At 34.8% G+C, this 14,376-nt stretch overlaps 1 protein-coding gene across 5 annotated transcripts in view; it reads left to right on the forward strand.

Annotated features, from left to right (window-relative positions):
* The window catches only part of LOC135688782 (neurexin-3b), a 51,386-nt gene that overhangs the window by 15,266 nt on the left and 21,744 nt on the right, over positions 1 to 14,376 (forward strand). The window contains exons 1-3 of one of the 5 annotated variants that reach the window (XM_065205787.2): positions 1,527 to 2,458; positions 3,335 to 3,605; positions 14,236 to 14,263. The gene's annotated coding sequence lies outside the window, so the exon portion shown is untranslated. Of the gene's footprint in view, positions 1 to 1,526; positions 2,459 to 2,599; positions 3,020 to 3,334; positions 3,606 to 8,168; positions 8,774 to 14,235; positions 14,264 to 14,376 lie in introns of those variants that run through there. The other 4 variants (XM_065205785.2, XM_065205786.2, XM_089110370.1 and 1 more) reach the window with 4 other exon arrangements.

Here is a 14,376-nt window from a genome sequence, read left to right on the forward strand (position 1 = left end):
CTGTACATTGGCTAGATTGTGCATTGCCATACAATGTCTTCAAAGCCGTTACGTTCAAAATCATGCAATTTCTTTCCTCACTCTTTGTTTGAATTATGCATGGCAAGAAACAAGCTGGTTCTTCATGCTCGAATCGAATTAGTAAACAGTAGATTTGCTTAAAGAAAACAAATTGTAACAAGCTGCCTAACAAAGATATCTTCTCTCGTGAAGACTCTCATTAATATGTGAAATATGTCTTTGGAGGCTGAGAAACAGAGAGTTGGATCAAAGCTTACTTGTAGCGAGGATTTTTGAATACTCAATAAACCCACGCTAAGAACACTTACGGCTTTCATCCTTGTTATAAGCCCAGTAATGTCTTATCGGCTTTATCAGATCACAGCTCTAAAACGTTCATAGGGGCAGAAATACTTTGCCATTCTTTTGTTTATTTCCACAGTGGTGTTATGGCCCTGTTTAACATTGCGCTGATGATCCAGGAGATAAACATATCTTAAGACAAGTATTAAAGCCTTATCAGCAACTTTGCATGTAACTTATTCTGTTTTGAAACGATTTTCAAATTCAAGTTGCTGGAAATGTCATCTACCCTCATTGGTAAAGTCTGAAAACTCTCTGATATTTTCAAATATACGTCGAGATTTGCCAAGCATTGTCATGAACGTAAACTGAGATTTTTAGGTTGGTAAAGGTTGCTAAATTTGCGACTGATATTAATCTAATTTCAAGTTTGTACCAAGATTCCTCTAAGCCCTTAATGGAACACCTTGAAAGTAAATGGTTAGACCATTTCCTTGCTAAATTGAGAGGATTCTTGGCGTTAGCATAACGCGATATTTGCTCTCTGAATGTTGGAATGGCAACTAGGAATTCCGATTAATCTCAAATTTGCGAATCATTCTTACTGAAAACCCAGCATTCATTAATCTGAGCACTGTGCTAGCATCTTTCTCGTTTGGATTCTTAATTCGTATTTTTTCATCAGCTGTCTGACTATAGCATTATTTAATTGCAATTCTATCCAACCATTTCTTTTTTGATTTGGTCGCCTTCAACTTGGTAAATGCATGCTATCTAATAAGATATGTTTCGTTATCATTAATCTTCTAAGCTTAATTATTTGTAGAAGATTTCATGTTCAAGTGCCTGATTGTATCACGTTTGAAAAGTATCGATTAGATCCGAAGCACCTACAGTATAATTTTCCAGCCTGTGGTTTTACAAACTACTATTTAGTTAATATTCAAGATGACGCAAGCCTCTGAAATTGCATTTCAAACAACCGACAGATTGGAATCTATAAATTTTCGTTTATGTAAAACTGATGTTTGTATACAGCCGTTTAGTTTAGGATCTATATGTACATCTATTAGTATACATCTATATGTGCATCAGTTTAGGATTTGTGAGCAGAATATTCACTATCTTGCAAAGTGAAAACTTAGTTCCAAAATTGCGTGTGAGAAAAAGTTGAGAAAACCACATATATAGCGGGGTCGGCCGAATAGGGGTCTATCTAATAGCTCTGCTTAAGAACCCTTCTGAAAAATTTCGTTTAAAATGAAAATTGTTGTTAATATTCATTGTAAGTGACTTTAGCTAGTTTTGTTTTATCAAGCCGTAAGCAGTCTTTTGATTCAAAAGAAAAAATCTTATGTATTTTGTCTGATATAGCCAGTCTCTTACTCCCGACAAAAAGAATATTTTAAATTGTCCTAATTTTTATCTAAAAAATAAGACGGTAATTTTCTAATTGAAAAGAGGAACTGCATTAAAAAAGATATCAAAAATTTTTGTATCATATAGATTTGTCAAGTTTTTTAACAAATATTTATTCTCGGGACGGAAATTAAGAAAATTCAAGACGATATCACTTCCTTTTATCAGAGAAATAATTTATTTTGCGTCAACAAATTTCAGTTCCTTCCTTCGGTCCAAACTTGATTCTTTCACACAAGTTGATTTTGTCTGAAAATTTATTTCACATAGTTACATTCTAAAGGTTCAAAAATGTCCGGAATATCACCGACAGAGCTTGTCAACCAATATATCATGCATGGGACAGGTGTATCTCCTGAAAATGATTCTTAAGTGTTGTGATGAGAGTTCTTTGAATAATTTACAAAAACTGCGTCCTTTATCGGCCTCTAATTCTTCGAATAAAAAGAAGGAGTAAATTTGATTTTCCCTACAACAGACTTGAATTTGTTTGTTTTAAACTGACTGAAAGACGAATTCTCATATACTCGTGTATGCAATGACAGTAGGGCTAAGCACACTGGAGAAACCTGCGTTAGGCATTTTATGCCGGGTTTCATAAAGACCGTTTTGTACTGTGTTTACCGAGGTTTCTAAGTAGTTCGCCATATTTGATCTTAGAATACCAGAGCAGATGTTTTCTGATGGATTCATTTGGCTAGTTCTGAAAGGCTTTTATCAATCGACTTATCCGGCAGTGAGTTTGTGCATCTAATGGGTTGATATTGTATAGCTGATCCATCAATTTGCATGCTCATGGCTAGATGCTAGGTCAACTTTTGTTCCAAATCGATTAAGATTTTCCATCGATTTTGGCTGGCAGTTGCTCAGTTTTTAAACCACCGATAAGCCAAAAATCATATTCTTTTCATTTTATGTTAGTGTATAATTGTCCTTTGCTTTAATTTTCTCAAGCCTTTATCCAAACTATGCTGAGTTATTTCGCTACGTTTCAGTTCTGAAATTCATAAACAACTAAACTTTATTGTGTAGGATATCACTGTTTATCAACGTTTACCTAGCATCATAGTTATGAAGGCAGCACTTGATGATCCAATAACGGATCAGTCTTGCTAAGGTACACAACAAAATGAATGCGTTTTGTATCTTAATTTTAACGACGTGATTGACGTCATCCTTACTCCTATTGGGTGAATAAGAGTTGACCTGAAGGTTATTTTAGGCTTTGGTTGGTGTATAGAGCGGTCAGGCAATCGTTGGTAAGTCTTCAGTAGAATAAAGAAGCTAAAATACCAATGTGAGTTTTGCAATTTTGTTTTGAAGTTTGAGGTTTTCATTGATTTTATGTATAGATGTTTTTTAATCATTGCAATGATATAATTGGTCTTAATCCTTGTTTTTTTAAGATTTACCTCTGCAAATAACTTCATGTACAGTAAATCAACAAACAAGAATCTGTGAAAATGTCAAGACGTGAATTAAGACAGGTTGGCTTGTAGTTTTTGAGCACTGGTACGCGGAACTCGATTCGATCCTGCCTGACGGAGTCGTCAATGTAGTTTGATCTTCAGATAAACAAAACAACTTACAGAAGTGCGAATTCTTGTTTCAGAAATCAGTCAATAAAGAATTACAGCACACCGATACTGCCTTGAGTAAAATTGAATGGCAAGCTGAAATATTTATGAAGCTCTGATCAATATTAACAAAGAAACTTTTGACGTTTGAGTCGTGAAGATAAAAGGGATTCTACGCGTATTGTTCAAGCCGATGTTACAACGCTGTATGTGGTATGCTGTTATTACAAAAAGGGATGCGATTTTGCAAGAGTCAGTCCTACCCCAGTATTAATCTACAAATATGGCTTGTCACGGTTTTTAAAGGTACGTACATGTTTATTTTTCATTACTGTTCTGCCTAGTTATAGCTTTGACAGCTCACGGCTTATAGTTTCTGGCGTTCATCAAAAAACATCATCAATCTTTAAATCTGCTGGACATTGTATGCTTCTAGTCTGTCCTATTCCAAACTACATTCAATTCTGTGAACCTTATTTATTTTTTATGCTTATGATAAACCTGTTGGCGCTGAAGGGATGGGGGAAATTTGCGCGCAGTTCAGACATACGCTGCAAAAGTTTTGAGGTGCACTGAAACAACATATTCTTAGCGTTTTCAACACCATCATATCTTAAAAAATCGAGCTTAAGCTGATTTTAAGCTATCACTTCATACTTTTCAGAATATTAATATGTTTTAATTCAACTTTATATTGATTTCGATAAGAGACTTTCATCATGCTCCCGATGGCAGTTTTTGTGCACATCAAATTATCTTCATTAGTAAGAACTCAGTTCGTGGGTAACATTGCCACTTTAATCCTTGGAACGCAAAATGAATATTGCGTAGAAAGAGGTTTATTCAAAGGAATCCGTGAAAATTTTTTTAGCGTTTCTTATTCTCCTGTTGGATTTGATTTCTTTTGGGTTTCACTAGGACTTAAAATCGGTTGACATTGTGCTTAAAATGGTGCTTTAGCAGATAAATTAAACATACTAACATTTGATATGATATATTTTCAGCTAGATCTGAACAGCTTGAAAGATATTTACAGCCACGAATGTTTTATTTTTTCAAACTGCTTTTTACTAGAATAGAAAGAAGGCACGCTAAAGTTATAATTTTTTTGTTTGCTACAAACTTGAGCTTTAGATGTGGGTGTGACATGCTAACAACATTACACCAAACAGAAATGATTCTTCGTGAATAGAAACGACACCAAGCTGATTTGGACACACCAGCTTCTCAAGTGCCGTTTCATGTTCATGTTTTACGCATCTTTTGTCGCTTTCGTATAACCATGACGAAAGTAGCAGCTCTGCAAATGCCGCATTGTTGCTATGCCTTCATCCAATGTAAGAATGATCTCAACTTCATAAATATTAATTGCTTTTGCACCAGTTTTTGCATGGACAAATTTGATAAGGCGTCCGACAATACTTGGTCGCTTTAATATCAAACGATACTGATAAAACACCCGAGTTAAAGTTTTTTGGCAGCTTTTGTCGATTTCTATCTTGTTGAATGAAAAAGCAGGTTTATCTTGTAATTACTTCTTTTGAGGAGAATCAATCTTATGGATCATGAAAAAAGGAAGTTTATAATCCGTGACATCCTGGAATTAGAATTCAGGGAATACTTTTACTTTTTACCAACGAAATAATTTATTTGTATGATGAATTAAGAAGATGGAAGATGAAGAAAATGTTGGACTTAGAAAATAGCTATTTCTTCATACATAAGTAGATAAATTTTTCCCGTTCTTTTATGAAAACAACTATACAAATAAACGGAAAACTACATAGAGAGCCATCTGGATCTATTTGTGCACCAAACATTGGCACAATTCTCTTACTTAGATATTGCTTGAACAGATTCTTAAGTTACTCTCTATTTCTACCTTTGTACTGAGCTGGTAGGATTTATTTCGTTATTCTGCAAATAGCTCAAATTGAAAAACATCAAAAAAGGAGGAGGGAGCAACAAGATCTGAGATTCTTGGCTAACAGAAGGGTGTAATTTACAATCTTTGGTGCGCGATTCTACTTTTGTGGCTCTTTTGTCTCATCATTGAAAGTAGGGGGCAAAGCTAATGAAAGTAGGGAGCAAAGGCTACTGAAAGTGGGGGGCCAAGGCTAATGAAAGTGGGGGGCAAAGTTACTTTCACCTTTGATTGTAGCTTTGAAATTACCTGCTTCACAAAAAAGTGGGAGGCCATGGGCACCCCGGCCCCCCGCTTCCCCAACCCCTGGTGGCTTGGGCCCTATTATTTCTTAAATAACATGCTTTAACTCATTATTCATTTATCCCCGTGAGAATTTACACATTAAACTCTTTGCTGGAAATACCGCTCTCATTACATCCCAGGAGATCCAGATGTACATAAATGCATGCATAAGCAACTGAAAGTGAAAATTCACATACAAATTTTAAAGTTACACTGTTGCTATCCTTGAAGAACGCTGTTTATAAATTGGTAAGAATTCGTCATCTGCCTTGGATTACACAGAAATGTACGCTCAATTTTCTGCTGTTTCAAATTTTTAAGTTGAAAGTTTAGGCACGTTTTTATTGATCTCTAGCTTTCTCTACCTTTATATAATATTAAATCAAGTAAGGCTTTAAAAGTCATCATGATATGTTAGCACTGGTGTTATTTTCAGTTTCCAATCATTCTAGCCAGCAGAATTATCCAAATAATCCTTTAACTACAACACCCAAAGAAAAAATTGAAGTTAATTCCAGTATTGTACCTCCTTGATGTAGAATATGTAAGATGAACTCTCGGTGCGAGGATGGCTCGGTAGTTAGAGTGGCCGACTGAGACCCTGGCTTTCACTTAGAGTGTGGTCACATTGGAAGAAGGGCCAGGACACTAGTCGATAAGCATAGCATTGCAATGTCCTTAAATCCGCTACCAGATGCTAGGTAGAAATACAAGCCAATATAAAGCTTTCCTCGTCATTCTCAAATTTTCCTGGTAACTCTAGTTCATTTACTCTCATTTTCCTTTATTAAAAAACCATCATATTTGTTTATCTGCGATTGCCATTATTTTTTTCGCTTTATGTTACATTAATATTCTGTAATAGCTTTATTCTATTCCAAAATCAACCTTTATGAAGCTATATCAAAAAGCTATCTTCTTTTTCACAATCAACATTGTTTAGACCTTGCCTCCATCCCGCAACTTTTAAAGTTGCGCAACCAGCCCTGCTGTTCAAATTTTGTACCGTTTCAAGGTGGAATATGAAGCTAGCTCTATTAAGATACGAAACTAAAGCTCAATTTTATTGAATTCTAGTTTTTCTCGGCAAAAATCTCTTTGTTTCTAATTTAGACATTAGTCTCAAACTTATCTTATAAAAACGTACAGTTCTTCCTAAATTAAAATAGCGAACGAAGAGGTCATGATCATAATCATAATACATTTATCAGCTTCTTCCGCAACATTTGTCTCTATTGCTAACATATGCTAGATCCTAACGTTAAAATCTAATCCTTGAATCTAGATAAATGCTCTCTGGTGTGTCATATCTATTCAAGGTCATTTGAGCTTCTTTCGTAGCATTAGAAATGTTTTCTCCTAGCTTTAAGATGAGCTACACTTTGGATTTCTGAGTTTCGTGTCATAATTATACTTTGAACTAAGAAAAGTTTTGCCCAGCCAATCGCATATTATAACAGAATTTTGTGGATGAATGGCCTAAATATTCTCCAAAGAATCCAGAGCTGTTTACTCACAAAAATTATATTGTAATTTTAGAAAAGATCTGATACCAATTGGAGTGAACGTAATTCTTGGAAAATCTAAAGCCGGGCATCTCGTTTGTATATTAGATTTCATCTCAGAATCACTTTGTTGCACAATGAGGTTGCTTTTGTCGATAAATAATTCGTTTAAGTTATTTTCAGTTATGTATGATAAATTTGATTTTTTCATGTTAGAAATTTGACATCAAAACGTGGCTTGGAGTAGAAAGCCTGATCGTAACTTGCATGCCAAACAATACTTCATGTAACTGACACGAGGTCTGCTTTTTTCATCTACTGACGCCATCAAAAATACGTTGATCCGGTTTTTCAAAATTGATCTCTTCGATGTTTGACAAGTTAATGTACTAAAGAATTGAAATTTTCAACAGGTCACAAACATGACGAAACTTATTAATTTGGTAACAGGATTTGATTTTGGGTATTAAAATCTTTGTTGTCTGCTTCTCGCTTTTTTTATTACTTTTCGGATGTATGCCCTCAGGGTTCTGAATCCTCTAATGTGATAAAAGTTGTGTTTATTAAGGATGAGCTATTTCAAATTTTCTTTGGAATGATTCCATGTCCCGATGACTTTTATATCAGACTGACGTAATGCTTTCACAATAAAATCATTAGTAACAAAAGTGCCGAAAGAAGAGGCTTGTGGCACACTGTTTCTTTATAGTATAATGCAGTAGATAATGTAGATAAAATATTACTTAAGTATTGCAACAAATCTATATCGTGCGAAGTTACTGCTTGGTAATAACATTGGCTTGATTATGTGCTCGAGCGGAAAAGTGGAGACGGACAGCTTCTTCTACATCTAAGTGGGAAGCAAAATATCCGGACTTCACTGGCTAGGTAAGTCCAATCAGCTAGCCCTCTTGACATGCCAAAATCATGCAACGATTACCCAAATTACCGAGAAATTTTTTCTGTTCCTCAGTACTAAGCAACAAACTGCGTAGCACTCTTCAAAGTTGCACTGTTAAGGTAATTCTTTGCCTAAAATTTTGGGTACTGTCAAATCTGACGCTTTTTACTGACTCATTGAGCTCATAATGACAGTCAAGCAGATTGTAAGTGTATTGCACCAATAGTTATACGGATTGCATTCCTCGTGAATGAAAAACTGTCAATAGATCTTATAGAACATTTCAACAGTAAACGTTCTATACTATTTTTTTCTTTTTTCCAAAGGCCGGAAAAGTGTTTGTTTCTTGAACCTTGTAAAACTCATATGACTGACTGTTTTTTAAAGAAAACTGTTCTAGGGTTTTACAGTTTATCCTTTATTGTGTTATAAATGGAGTGAGCGCATTTGAGCGCATTTTAAACTGCTAAAAAATCCCTTGTGAAGACTGTATTAGTATCGAGGCAATACTTAATTCCTTGATACAGAAGACCTATATAATCTTTTTCCATTATCAAAAACGCCTAATCCCCTTGAAACATCTGCTCCTCCAATTTGCCTTTTTGTGTTTTATTTCATCTGGCAAAATAGATTAGTACAAAAGGTGTAATAACGGAGACAAATTATATGCATCTTGATTCTTTGATGCTGTTAACAGAGATACAACTTGCATCAGTCACGTTTATCAGCTCAAGAAACCGTACGGCAAAGAGTTAACCGTGGCTCTAGAAAAATTCAAGAAGCGTACTTGAATGCCTCATTACTCAAGTTAATTAACCTTTGTCAAAGACATCTATTGTCAATGTACCCTGGAAGAAAGGTAAGGGAAGGTGTTTCATCTGCTTGAGGATTCCATTGTCACTGCTTTAAAGATTCGTTGTCTTGAACAGGAGACACGCACAGAGTAAAAGATGTATGGCTTCTATTTTTCAAGCAGAAACAGGAAGAAAAGTCCATGCTTTGTTATGTTCTATTACGGGTTCAGTAAAATGTATCATACTGAATGATGGTCTGCAAATTACACCAAGTTATTAACCAATAGAAACAAAAAGAAAAAGCCATGCTTTGTTATGTTCTATTACGGGTTCAATAAAATGCATCATACTGAATGATGGTCTGCAAATTATCCTAAGTTAAAAATCAACAAATCTAACGAGAGAAAGGTATTTTTCATATACTATGAGACAGGTTACAAATCATTCTTGTTTTTCAAATCATTCTTGTTTCTAAAAGTAAGATAGATTTTTTTCCTAACGATTCATTGTGTTTGATAAAAATGCATTAAACTATTTACTATTCTTTTTTCTCGGAGAACTACGTTTTTACCTGCTGTCTAAAATTCTCAGAAAAAGAGCCATTCAATCAAAAAGTTGATAATTTCTCCACAAATAAACAGTTTGAATGGGCAATTACTCAACAGAAAATGAAAATAAAAACCACATTTTAACTCTCAAAAAGATTCCGTGAAAGTGATGTTTGTTATGGATGCTGAATGTTGCTTCTGATTCTCACTGCCTTGAATTTAAACGTGTTTCTTAAATGGTCATAAATTGCGTTGTCTCTTCTGACATAACAGTAATTGGTCCATTTAAGTATGGGGCAATTGATACATTAGAATTTTGATTCAAAATATGACACGTTTGTTGTTACATTCTTCTGCACTAGTCAATCCAATAGATATAAATGTACATACTCAATAGCAATTTACTATAAATTTTCCGTACGTAAAGAACTGTACCCAGGGTGGTAAGATTGAGAGGAAAATTTGGGGTCAGCACCCTTTGGAACGCCGGAAAGCGCCCCTTTTAATTTTTTTTGAAACACTGCTGCTTTTTATACCAAAATGGCGTTCAATAAAAAGTTAGTTGATTTACTTGATCTTTTGCTACGAGCGGAAATCATCAATACATATATAGGTATTGTTTTAAATGTTTTATTTTAAGTAGGGAAAAGTCATAGTCTGTAAAACGTATGGTGATAAACATTTTTCTGTTTTGAATTTGATGATATCAAGTAGCAAGGGTATAGGTTTTCCTATCAAACATTTTAGTTTGGAGTTACAATTTCAGTGAATATAAAAGTGAACACTATTTGCGGAGGTAGCAAAATAGTCCCAAATTCTGATGATTTTTCAGTCCCAGAGTTATGCTATTTGGTGCCTTCTTTAAATAGCACAGGTTACCTTGCCCATGTCGCCGGATCATATCTTAACATTATGCAATAAGTTAAGCATTTCATATCAATATCTTTCAAATACTGCTCTGACATTGTCGTGTATAGGGGATTACTTAGGACTGTCAATTTTTCGTTGATATCATGTTATCGGAAGCTGAAAGAAGAATTCACTGGCAATTTTCTATAATTTACATCATCAATATCTTACTAGCTTTTCTGATCACTTTTGAGCTTTCTCTATTTTCTCTTTAGCAAAGGGACGTCTTTATCTTTGTTGTATTTTTCTGTTTTTTTTGTCAGATCATGAAAAATCTCCAGCCTTGGTTTTTTCCTAATAATTTGTATTGATAACTGTTTCTTATGAAGAGAAAAAAATTGGTGCCTATCTTTCTAACAATTTTACCCATTCTTTTTCGGTAATAGCACTTTACCTTCAACATGCTATTTTGCATTTTCGAAACTTTACAATTTAACCCGATTAATCTTTTTGTATTGACTGAAATATATCTGAATGAAATCAAATGCGTGTAATCAGAGATGTGTACTATATCCAGGGTAACAGCGAAAAACCAAAACACTTTTAGTCCAAGGTTTGGTGGATTGTACAGTAACTTTTTCCTTTGAAAAGCTATTATTCCCTATCTATTTATAAGTCTTACACTGCTTTGATTTGCTTTCAAGTATTCTGGTTCCATAGGATTAGCGAAATTCACTATGTAGCTCTTCCCTGTAACCAGTAAAAACAAATCTAAATGCTTAAAGACAGATTTGCCCATAACCTGTTTGTGGCTTCCATTAAACTTGGCAATTTTAGATCTCTGTTGGACATTAACAAATCGTTCCTATCTTTAGAACGCCAATGCAAGTATTTGTGTACAAGGCAAAGAGCTTTATAAACTAACCAGTATTCCAATTAGCTTCCCAACGCGACATCATTTCATTACACCTTAAATTTCTTAAGATATGCGCTCAAAATTCATATCTTCAAATCCTGAACATTCAATTAGGATTAATTTTTAACTTTTGTTTTATCCTAGAAATCTTTTAACTAAAACCACCTGCGATAATGGAAACATTTGACAGGTCAACCTCTTTCTACCTTGTCAGCCTCGCTTTTCCATGTCTATTGCACCTGTGTGCATACATTGATTGATTTATGTCCAAACGCGTCTGCTTAATTTGGCGGACTCGTTTTGAACCATGATGTGCACAGCTATATCCAATTTAAAATCACCACCCTCTGGGTCCACTTGTGAGAATAAAAAGCTTGGAAACAACTTTGATAATGACGTTACGTTTCAATCACACTGAAACAGCACTTTCGATAATTAAGGTCTTCCGTCTTTGAAACTCATGCCCGCGCCAACCAGGAATAACTTTTCCCCTAAAACATTCTCATGAACGTATTGTGTTGGTGGCAGCGATATATTTAAGTACTGGCTGACCTAAGTTTCTTTTGAACGTACATGGAAAAATAAGAAAGGTCTCAAACCTCCTGTGTTTGTGACAAGTACGTATAGCAATTTCTTCTTTACATTTTTTTTCTCTACCTTTTCACATATAATATATTTTTTGTCTCGAGAACAAACAGAAATAAAAATAGGTTAATTAATTGTAAAATATATTTCGCTTCATCTCATTTGCTCTGATGAGACCCGGTATGCTGAGGTAAAATATTAGCTACCGATAATTTACTTGTGTTCATCGTTGTTGGTTCTCGGCGGGTTTCGGTGGTCCTTATTTTCGATATATATATATAAAAACTTTTCACCGCAAACATTCCATTGGAGTCCGTCAAGCAGCCTGCTACCGTAGCCTTCCTTTTTTACCTACTTAACTATGCTGAACCATCTTACAATTGCAAATCGAGTGAAAACTTGTGAAACATGCCCTGCCCAGACCATCAGAATCATAACGCTGAAAGATTTTTATGTTTTCAAAGGTTAGGAAACGGTCATTATTTGTCAGGAATTGTAGATCCAAGGATCAGGAATTGTAGATTCAAGCCATTGAGATGAATTAACTGTCACTTGGAATCAGGGGAGTAGCAAGCTCTCTGCAATCTCAGGCTTGGAAATTAAAAGGTGTGGTTGAATCAAGAGGAAGGACCCGGACACTGCTCAATAAGCACAGCTTCTCAGTGTCCTTAAAAATACTCGGAAGCAAGGTGATGAGTCGGTTCTTTGTTGGTGCTGTGTGCTTTCCGTGAATATGTTTCCTCGCATTCTTTATTCATTTGCAAGTTTTCAATGCAAATTTAAATGCTCTACATAACCGTCGGGGAACTTGATTTGACACGACTGACGTCATAAAGAAACTAAAAGCGTGATGAATGAATAAGAGAAAAAACTTTGCCTCTTTTTAGCTTACTGTAAAGAGAGGCTCTATGTCATTTGCTTTCATCATTTCAATCAAAACGCATTTTGGCGGTTCATCCAAATAGTAGTAGATGGTTAAGCGAGCCCAAATTTTGATTTGGATGTGATTTCGCAAAGCTAAATTTCTTCTCTGACTGTCGAAGATATTACAAGAAAGAAGACTATTTGTTGCTAGCACACTTCTTCAAGAGAATGATGCGACATGGCTGCTGTCATTTTTAAAGATGAAAAGAATTCTGATTCAATACACTAGTCAATAACATTTTGACTGCTTCAATTTAAAAAGTCTCCCTGAGCAGTTCCGTAAATTTAGAATTTTTTAGGGGTGTAGGGCCTTCTGTGGGACATAATTAGCAGAGGAAATAGAGGTGTAGATTTGTCAGTCCTACGACAATGTAAAACGACTTTTCAAAATCAAATTGTGAATTTTTTAATTAAATGTGAATTATTAGCAACAAACCGCACTCTAAGGTTCTTCATTGACTTAATTTGGTAAGAGTAAGAAAGGTTATTTATCACTAGTGGCTAATTATAATTTATTTAGTTTCTTTATTTGTTTGACATCGTACAACGGCAATGTCCTTTAAAAATTGAAATAGATTATTGTAATTCAATACAGCAGCCATTGCAGTTCCGAAATTTACGACTTAAGTCTCTCCAAACAGGGCGTGAATGACGGTTGTTTATGGCTTGCGACATCATGAATAGAATAATGAGCAGATAGATGAAATATATGAATAAAATAGATTTATATTTCTAAATGTTGGTTGTGAAGAAAATGTTAGCTTTTGCTGGATTCCGGACCAATTCTTATTCTGATAATTGGTCTTGCATCTGTTGCCTTGGGTCATACAACTGGGGTGCTATGACACTCCTACATTTCCCGTAGTTAGCTCCTCTGTCTCTATCTATGACCTCTATCTATATAGATGACTTTGTGCTTGCGGTCAGTCAATAGTAAAACCGATACACCTGACCATCGTGTTTTTATATCACTAGTTGTCTTTAACTTTACAGGAATTCGATATAGCTGCTGTGTTGCGCAATAGGCAATGTCATACTACATTTTGATTTAACTCAAGACGTTGTATTAAAATTTTAGTCAAACGTGCAACCAAAAAAGTTCTTTCCTAGTTTAGATGTTCACTTTTTCATCAGTTGAATTTTTAAAGCTTGCCTTTTAATGGATATTTTGTCATGTTTTTAATTTGTCACCGTAAATTTGTAATTTCCAACATCAACTGCAACTAAATTACTCTAGTCAACCTCGTTGTGCGACGGTGGTTAAATGTGACATCAGATATTTTCTGAATCAAAATTATTAGCAATGCCCCCAATGATTTGCGAAAATTGTGTTTGAAGATCTTATAAGCGCAGCTTAATCTGACAGTTTTTTGTAAGGCAGGTATAAAAAAAGCTGTATTTTTATCCATGCCCCCCCCCCAAAAAATCCAGTTTAGCTGTCTACGGGCCTGGCCTATTGAGATGTTTTAGCAAATCAAGATTACAGCTTATTCTTCAAAATCAATGAAGTTAAGATTCCGTGTTCAGCACCATCATTTATACATCTGTTCTTCACATCAGCTCGAGAAAAACTTTGTATTTTTAGAAAATAAACTCACTCTAACTCCCTTTTGCTTCTCAGGAAATTACAAAACAGGAAGTTCAAATATCTTCTTGAAACTCTCGTATCAATGAAACTAATTTACTTTGGTATTCTTAATTTCAGGTTGCACATGAAAAGTTTGTTTAAAAAGGTATGAAAATCTACTTTATTTTGTTTCTATTTCTTTTTACCTGTTTCTTCTTTTTATATCCCATGTCCAAAATACAACATAAAGGAAAATCCTCTCTCAAGTCTCTTCTTTCG

The sequence above is a fragment of the Rhopilema esculentum genome, chromosome 9 (genome assembly GCF_057945365.1).
Source record: "Rhopilema esculentum isolate cy_ngs chromosome 9, ASM5794536v1, whole genome shotgun sequence".
Lineage (NCBI taxonomy): Eukaryota > Metazoa > Cnidaria > Scyphozoa > Rhizostomeae > Rhizostomatidae > Rhopilema > Rhopilema esculentum.